The sequence below is a fragment of the Elaeis guineensis genome, chromosome 10 (genome assembly GCF_000442705.2).
Source record: "Elaeis guineensis isolate ETL-2024a chromosome 10, EG11, whole genome shotgun sequence".
Lineage (NCBI taxonomy): Eukaryota > Viridiplantae > Streptophyta > Magnoliopsida > Arecales > Arecaceae > Elaeis > Elaeis guineensis.
Window position 1 is genome coordinate 34,374,334 of NC_026002.2, and position 10,000 is coordinate 34,384,333.

Below are 10,000 nucleotides of genomic sequence, written 5' to 3' on the forward strand. Positions count from 1 at the left end.
AAGAGGATTGCGCCGAATCAATTCCATTTCGAAGTTGGTGTCAGTATGGGACTCTCCGACGATCAAATAATGAGAATGGAAGTTATTCATTTCAATTTCTATTTCAGATCTTAACTCCTCCCAATCAAACACTCTTCAAGTTGATTGGCCAATATACTACAGCTTACCATACTATTTAACGCTACTAACTCAAAAAGCCTCGGAAATCAAACACTCCTCAAGTTGATTGGCCAATATACTACAGCTTACCATACTATTTAACGCTACTAACTCAAAAAGCCTCGGAAATCTATGATTTGTTGATGTATCAAGGTCTATAGAGTCTGTCCTGAACCAGTGGGTCACGAGAAATCCCTGACACAAACCCAACGCACAGCTACCCTCTTGACCCGCAACAAACCTGCTGACCCTTCTAAGGTCGAAGCCCATTTATGTTTGTACTTTATATTAAACAGATAAGCTATTTTTCTAACATTTGAAAACTCAACAATCAATACAAAGTGATGCAGCCGATCCATTCTACCTTGTATAGGAGCCAAACAAAATAAAACAACAATAAGTAGTTGTTGCTATAGACAATGGTGCACCATTCAGGCCCAAGGATTGGAAGGCGGATTAGCACATGCCACGGCAGCAAGGCATGGATGAGGGCTTGGGTTCCGGTTTCGTATCTGGGGGCTTGTGAGGGTTAATGGTTTCAATGCATACCACTATCTTTATCTTCCTCCAGATGGCTCTCTAGCTAGAGAGGAGGCATAAGATAATCTCTTGTTATCGCTGTTCTTGCTGTTCTTCTAGTTGTATTAGCATTTTTTCGGAACTTTTTTTTTTTTTTTTCTTTTTTGAAATTGAGCCTCCCATGAAAAGAGTTCCTTGGATGTTTGAGAGCACGAGGGAGCTTGATGAGACCATTTGCAAACCAGATGGTGAAGAGATAAGTGATCTTTCTGTTTTTGTTTTTATTTTCTATTTTTTTAGCACATTTTAGATTAATTTTGTGAAAAAGTTAATGTGTCAATGCATTTTTGTAATTGCAAAGAAATTAGGCAACAGAATTTAGAGTTCTTTGGGATTTTTGGCATTGATTGGATTGGGAATTTAATTGGGTTGGTAGCATGAATGGTTTTTGCTCTCTCTCTTTCTCAAAATCATATCGGAATTTATTTAAAAGTATAATCTTGACGCAAAGAAAGTATATGACAATTAAGGATCTGCAGATGCATTAGGCATTTGTAAGTTTTTACACAATTTGAATTCAATAGATTATAAATTCCATGTAATAGTGATTTATTTAGTTATAATGATTTAATGGTATTTAGTCATGACGGACATGTTACTAATAGGTTGCACATACCAAAAATTCTGATACCAAGGTTGTGAGCATCATCATAAAAATAAATTATGGGTATCCTTTCCATAACTTAAGGGCATGTTTATAGGAGGAGTTGCACTCTTGAATGAGAATGAGAACAAATGACTCCATTTCAACTATTTGGTTGAAAAGTTCTATTCCAATTCTGATTTTAGAGGATGATGGAAATGTCTTAATTCTTCAAAATCCAGTCTCTAGTATTCAAAGATCATTCTAATTTCGATCATGAATCAAATATATTGAGAGATATGCCTATTCTAATTCTCATTTCAATCCATTTCAATTTGATAGATTCTAGCTACAAAGTTTGTAAGACAATGGCGAAGGCCAGCACCATGCATTGTAGCCCAAGGGTAGCCATATTTCTCTTACTACGCTGTATTTTGGTTGGAGGTTATGCTGGGATTATATCATATATAAAGATTTGTAGAAAATATAGTATGTGTCTTAATTTTGCTCATATGTCTATAAGAATCAAGATTGCACAAGAAATGGAAGGTGCCCATGAATAGAGAATCATTTATTTCCTAAAATGGATGATGTTCCTTTTCATACATTGGTGTTGTGAAGGGTTAGACGGCTCCAATAGGAAATGAAAAATATCGATCAACCTAGCAAGCATTGTTAGGGAGAGTCACCAAATAGGATAGTCGAATCATATAATTAATTAGTAACGTGTGTACTATAGAGAAATTACACCTAATTGAGGCATGCACAAGCATATATATATATATATATATATATATATATATATATATATATATATATATATTGTTTCTGCTGAAATCGGTCAAGGTCGGAAGATGGATACTTGGTCCTCATACAGGAATGTTGGTGCTGGAATGACTTACAAAATAAGTCTCAAATCGGAGGTTGTGGCTCCAATGAGGATCCTCCGATACTTAAATCAGAAAAGTAGAGAACAAAAGAACAGCAACGGATTCTCTGAGAGAGATTTGATTGGACTTACCTGGGTTCTCGGGGCTCCGATTGTTTACATAAAGGATGTCGGACAGCTAGATTGTTAGCTGTGAGATTGTACGATCCAAAGATTGCCGAACCGTTGGACATGTCAAACTGGACTAGATAATTCAACCCTTAATCGCTCCCACGAGATCAGGGGAGATGGTTACGCCCGATCTTATCTATTCAAGATGGACAGCTATCGTGCATGTTGAAGAGATAAGTCGGTTGAGGTGACGAGGATAGCTCATACACAGGTTAGATCTTGTGGATGTCTCAGCTTAGCATAGAGATGGACTTCTCAGTTCATACGACGATCTGCGATCATGTTGATGACCTGAGAACTTGAAATATCTTGTGATGTAGCATTAATTCGAGACGCTCACGGTAACCATTATAACACTACCTCCCTACTCCTGAGTATGAGAATTAGGCGAAAGGAGTATTCCAAAAGTGCCTCAAATCCAATGCCATGCACTTCTGTCTGGTATTTTCGTGTATGCCTTCCACCGTGCATAGTTGGAAGTCAAGGTTTCTCTTCGTCTCACAGACGTCAGGCGAAAACTAAAATTTTATCACTTGGGACGAACTCCGAGAGGCTGCATTAAAGGAACCTTCGACGAACAAGAGCCTGAAGTAGGAGATGACAGCTCTACGGAGCTTCAGGGTTCTAGAGTTGAAAGAGCTACTGTCGCTCAGGCACTGTTTAATGCTGGTGTTGGTGCAGAATTCCACCGAAATTGGAGTTGCTGGAGTCGGGATGACCGCGGCCGCCATCGGGACCTACAAGGAAAGTCTAAACCGGAGTTGGGGGTGCTCCGGCAAGACCCTCTGACGCTCAAGTCAGTACTCTGCTTCAACAGAAATGGAGTGCTCGAGGAAAAATTTTAGCAGAGTTTTGAGATAGAGTTCAGAGCTTAGAGAAGAACGTATCTGGGGGTCCCCTTTTTATAGACGGAGAGCGTAACTGATTGGCAGCGACGTCTGTAACCGCCTGATAGTGGATTGTTCAGAACCGTGCGGAGTTTGTTACAGAGAGTAGTGACATCAGGGGTCGTTCAGGGCCACGTGGAGCTTGTTACGGAGAGTGGAGTGGTATCCGTTGTCGCGACTTGTCAGAGAATGGTAGAGCTCGGAGATTGGAGTGGTATTTGTTGTCGCGACTTGCTAGAGAGTGGTGGACCCACGCAGAATCCGTTGCGGAGAGTGGAGTAGGGTAGTAGCCATTGTCGTGACTTGCCAGAGAGTTCGGATCTGTCGGTTGGAGCTCGGCTGGGATATCTGATGGAGTGGGGTGGCTCTCTGTCCCGTCGATCTGAGAGAAGCTTAGATATTTTTGAGGCTGCTGACGAATCTACTGTTGTCGGATGCCTTAGGCGCTAATGCTACAGGCGGGAGTCATCTGCTGTAGAAGCTCGAATGGAGATTTTCTGTTGGTGAAGTCCGGTAGGAGTTCGATTGCTAGAGAAGTCCGTCTGGGATTCGCTTGATGTGGAAGCTCGTCTGAAGGTCATCCGTCGGAGAAGTCCGATTTCATGAAGGATCTAGCGGAGGGTCGGTCGATAGCGAAATTCAGAAGGCGTCGTAGAAGGTTGATCGATAGAAGAGTCCGGGAGGCATTGTGGAAGTTCGTCCATCGAAGGAGTCTGGAGGACACTGTAGAAGGTCGACTGCTTGAGGAGTCTGGATGAAATTTATCCATTTGAGGGGTCTGGTTGGAACTGTTGAAGTCCGATTGGTGCTGCTGAAGTTTGGTTGGAGAGGTACGGAAGACATCGGAGACAGTCGATCATTGTAGAAATCTGGCCGCTGGAGCCCATCCGCTGTAGAAGTTCATCTGAAATCCATCCGCTGTAGAAGTTCGGACGGAGTCTGGTTCTTGTAGAAGGCTGAAAGGAGACCGCTTATTGTAGAAGCTCAGTCGAAGATCGATTGTCATGGGAGCTCGGAGTAGCGATCTGGCCGGTGGATCCTGTCCCCTTGTAGAAGCTCGTTTGGGATCCGGCTACGAAGAAGCTCGGCTGAAGTCTACCTGTAATAGAAGTTTGGAAGAAATTTGTTTACAGTAGAGGCTCGAATGGAATTTGCTTACAATAGATATCCGGGGTAGACCGCCCGCTGTAGAAGTTCGGAGTAGACCGCTCGTAGTAGAAGTTCGGCTCTCGCAGGAGCTCGATCAGAATCTTGAAGGCAGTCGACCGTCATAGAAACTTGGATGGAGTCTGATTGCTGTAGAAATCTCATTGTCAGAGAAGCTCGGATATTGACGAAGTCCGAAAGAAGTTCGGAGAATAGTCGATCACTGTAGAAGGTCGGCTGATAGAGAGGCCCAGTGAGCCTTTGGGGCGGCCCGGTAGATGGACGGAGAAGCTCATTGTCGGAGAAGTCCGGACGGTATTATGGAAGCTCGGACGGTCGAGGGGGTTCAGGAGACGCCACACAAGGTCAGAATCCGGAAAAGTCCTGGAAGGGTCGATCTTTTACAAACTTCGGTCGGGGGGTATTTTATACCCAACAGCTGGTATTAGCCAAGTCGCTCCACAAGGTATGTGAGTCAGCTGTCTTGGCCTTAAATCTTTTGGCTTTATTTGTCTTACAATTTGATCATCATGATCGCAGAGCTGGATGTTGGAAAAAACTCGAGCCTACCAAAAGAGAAGAAAATCCTGCGGAAAAGAGATACCAAGCCCACCATCGGGTGGAGCCTCTGGGCCAAAGTCAGAGATCCCACACAACCAACTTTGGAGGTCGAGGAGTCTGAACCTTCTCATCCGAAAGACCATCAAATTACGCAGGTGAAAAGTGGCTTGCCCACCATCTCAGCTACTGCAGACTACGGGGTGGGTCATGCAGATCAAGGCCTGAAGGAGGTAATTCTAAGCCTACATGCTTCTCTCAGCTCATCGATCTAACCACCTTCATCTGCTGTCGATCCTCCTCGGATGAGGCATCAGTTGAGATTGTCGGTGCATCTGGAACTGTGCCAACTGGGCTGAAGCTTGAGGCCTTGGCACTGAAGAATCCCACACTGGCAAGTGAGCTACTCTTCGGATTGCTCATCCCTGTCGATGCGAACGAGCTACTGAATATTCCTCGGAGGGAGATGAGAAGATGAGGAGATGAGCCGTAGATTGTCTCATTCGGATATATTGTGGCTTTTCCATTTAACACTTACTGTATGCTCATTTATTACTTTAGAATTTTTCTTCATTTACCAGCTCACCCATTACTTGAATGGGTACATTGAAAGCTCCCATGAGCTGGCCAAAGAGGTGAAGAAGTCTAGGCTCGAAGTTGAGATGCTCAAAAGATCAAAAAAGAAGGCTGAGAAGGAGATTGGAGAAGTCTTCATGAAAGTTGATGCCGTCGAAAAAAGAGCCGAAGATGCTGAGACGGCATTAAGAAAGGCTGTTGAGGAGAATTCTTGACTACTGGACAAGACAGCAGAGTTCGAAGCTCAGGCGAAGAAAAATGCAGCAACTAGTGAGGGGAACTCTCGCCTGCAAAAAGAAATAAGAGAGCTAAAGACCCGACTGAGGGTGGAGGAGAAGTGAACAACCGAGGCGGCTTCTAAGACTGTGGAGGACTTTCGGACTTTAGAAGAATATGAGGAAGAAAGAGCTGAATATTCTGTCAATGCCTATGATGTCGGAAGGCAGTCTATCCGAGCTTGAGTTGCTACCAAATATCCAGATCTGGACTTGAATTTTTTAGATAAAATCTGAGTCCTACCACGACGGATGTCTCCGCGGTTGGCACCTCAACTTCATATACTGCCCTGTAATTTCTATTTTTTTTATATATTTTAGGGTCATTGTAAGAAAATTTTGAAAGAAACAAAATGAGTAGAATCCTTTATCATACTTCTGCTACGTGAACTTATTCATACCGATTTGAGGCAATTTAAGTGAATGGTAACCTCATTCTGCTCCCTTAAATACGGATGATTATGGAGAATGGCGGTCGATGACTCACCTGATAAGGCCACGTCTGGGAGACAGTATGGGGCCTATGAAGATGCACCACATGGGCACACTCTGTTTTATGAAGCATCGTAGGAATTTATTCCCACTTTGGAGAAAGTGTGTCATTAACTGCTTGACCATTGACTTCTGAGAAGTGTCGATTGGCGATTGATGTGGCTGCTAGCACTTATAAATAGAGAATCGAGAGCAAAGGGATCTCTACTTCTCCTTTTATGACAAAAAATTTCTTTCTTTGTTTGCTACTATGTTGTTGCCTTCGAATCTGCCACCCTTGGAGTTAATTAAGCAATGGGTAAAAGAGCGAAATGCCAGTATAAGGGATGCTCGTCAGAGACATTTAGCCCATGAAAGAGAGAGAGAGTTAGGCAGGCTGGTGCATTCTCTTCTCATGAGATCCCTCCTCTGCCCCCTGCGATCAGGCTTCCCCCTCAGCTTGAGCACATCCCACCTGCAATTCAGGAGCGTTGCATTACAAAGTTCTGAGATTCTGTGGCATTCAGGAGGGAAATGCTCGATGTTGCCATCACCGCCTTCATCCAGGGCTTCAATGATTGTAAGGCCCATCTGCTAAGGATAATATTATATCTAAAACTTCACGGCATACAGACTGACGGTACTGACGAAGAGGTGGAGACCTCGATAGATGAAAATTGAATCAGCTCATCTGAATGGTGAGAAGGCGAAGTCCTCTATGGATGAAAATCGAACCAGCTCACCTAACCGATCCGATGCTCCATCGATTGCAACTGGACATTCCTCCTCATCTTTTTTTCTTATTTTCCTCTCCTTCTGCTATCCTCCTCTTCTTCCTCTTTCCTTGTTTTCTTCTCTTATTCACAAGATGGTGCTTGGAGCAACCGTCCTCTCTTTGTAAAGTATTCGAAACACTAATTTTTTCTTTATAAAGTGCTCGGAGTATCGACTTTTTCTTTGTAAAGACTTTAATGAATAAAAAGGAATGCTTTGTTTTGGAAGTCGTTGCTTTATTTTCAATTTTAAATTTGCATCTGTGAATTTTATAAATTTTGCTCGGCTTGTAGAGAACAACATAAGTAAATGCTCAGATTAGCGTGAAGAAATGCTCCCCGCTCAGCTTGGCACAAGTAAGGATCTGAATAGCTCAGGTCAGCATGAGGAAATATTCAATGCTCAGCTCAGCATGAGTGAGGTTCTAGGTAGCTCAACTTTAGCATAAATATATTTAGGACAACTTCGATTGAAGTGAGCATATTTAGAGTAGTTTAGAACAACTTGAATATAATCCGACCGTCCATAGATCTGAGGTATCATAATGATCACCTCAATACTACCCCCTACTCCTGAGTCTGAGACAATGCCTCAGACAGAAGGAGTACTATTGAAATAACGTCTCTAGCCATACGTTGTCTGTCTTAGGGTCTGATTAGTTATCCCTTATGAGTGGCATTGTGTGCCTATGACTGTGATCTTATGCCTAGGGCATCTAGCACTTCTCGTCTTCATATGAGAGGCAGTGTGTGTCAGAAGCGAGCTAGTGCCTACGGCATCTTATACTCTTGATGATATTCTAAGAGTTTAATTAGTTATCCCTCACGAGTGACATTGTGCGCCTGCAGCGATCTTGTGCCTATGGCATCTAGCACTTCTCGTCTTCGCACGAAAGGCAGTGTGTGCCAGCAGTGAGCTTATGCCTATAGCATCTTGCACTCTCAGTGGTATTTTGAGGATCTGATTAGTTATCCCTCATGAGTGGCATTGTGTGCCTGTGGTGATCTTATGCCTACGGTATCTAGTACTTCTCATTTTCGCACGAGAGGCAGTGTGTACCAGCGACGAGCTTGTGCCTATCTCATCTTACACTCTCAACGATATTCTGAAGGTTTGATTAGTTATCCCTCTGGAGATTCTCTCAAGAGTCTCCCTCTGCTTCTCGTACGACTCGATTTCTGCAGGAATCTGGTAAGTTAGCCCCATCTCAGAGTCGCTGAGATCTTCTCGAGGGTCAGACAAGTTAGCCCTCATAGTAGTTGACCGTAGTTATAGTTTAAGATCTTAAGTAGAAGGAAGAGGCAACTCTTGGAGGACTCGGGTGCCCATCGCAAATTGATGGTCCTGTAAATTTTATTTTCATGAAAAGTATTGTTACATCATTGGCAATATATGCAGAGGTTCATCGAGTTTCATGGTCTAAAAATTAAAATTCTATCGAGCTACTTTAGTCTATAAGTTTCTAAGCATACCACTTCATCTACTCAGTAAGGATCTTCTCAATTGGGCGATAGCTTTCCCAGCTCGATAGGCTATGAGACTTCAGCTCGCCACAGCACCAGATCACCAGCTTAGAACTCAATTGGCTTAACCCAAGAGTTGTAATATCTGGCCACCTACTGACCGTAGGCAGTCATTCTAACAGTAGTATGTTTCCTACTCTCCTTGATCAGATCAAGATTGGCATGGAGCCACACCAAATTAATGTCCTCATTATATTCCTCGACCTTAAGAGAGGGAAGTCCAAACTCCACGGGAATAATTGTCTCAGTCCCGAAAGCCAAGTTGAAGGGTGTTTCACTAGTTGGAAGCCTTTGAGTGGTCGGAGACAACTCGGCTCTTGACAAGCATGTCATCAACATATGCCTCCATGTTGTGATCGATCTGATCTCTAAAGATTTTATCTGCCAACCGCTGATAGGTAGCCCCTATATTTTTCAAACCAAAAGGTATTACCCTGTAACAATAGAGTCCACAGTCAGTAACAGTAGTTTTCTCCTCATCCTCAGGCACCATACGGATTTGATTATAGCCTACGAAAGCATTCATGAAGCTAAGGAGCTCATGCCTCGAGGTGGCATCCATCAATTGGTCGATCTGAGATAAAGAATAGTTGTCCTTAAGACAAACTTTATTGAGATCGGCAAATTAATACACATGCGCCATTTTTTATTTGCCTTCTTGACCGATATAACATTTGCTAGGCAGTTTAGGTACATGACCTCCCAATAATCATGTGAATTTCTCCTCAGATGGGTTACTTTTCTTCTACCACCCGCTCCTGTCGCATCGGTGCTTGCTGCGGCTGAGGCAAAGAGAGAGGCGCTGAGGTAAAGAGGATGACTGCTGAACTCTCAGAGCTCGATATTGAGAGACCATTCTCCAGACAAAATGATTTAACCACCCCTGTCTGACAAGCCTTGCGATCTCATCGCGAAGCTGGTGGCAATCTTCGGTATCATGACCATGGTCATGATGGTAAAAGCAGTATTTTTTAAGGTCTCGATGGCATTCTGGCTTGTTCTCAACAGCCAAGGCTCAAGTAACTCAAGCCCTACTTGTAACAATATCTCGCTCCGATGAACATTCAGGGGCATGTAGTTATTGTAATGCCCAGGAGGTGATGGTCGCTGAACCCTTCTCCAATGACTCCGGGATCGATGATTTCGACCCCCATTATGTCACCTCTAGGACAAGGACCGGAAGCGTTGACAGCTTTTCTCCTCTCACCTTGGATGGCGCTCCTTACTGGGTCCCATCGTAGCTGAACCAGTGGGAGTATCATCGACAAAGGCCTCTTCCATGCAGACATACTTCTCTACATGGGCAAGTATATCCGAGAGATCCCAAGGATAAGTCTTAATTAACAACTTTTTTAAATCATTTTTCAGCAAACCGCTCATCATTGCAGCCATCACGATCGACTGATCCA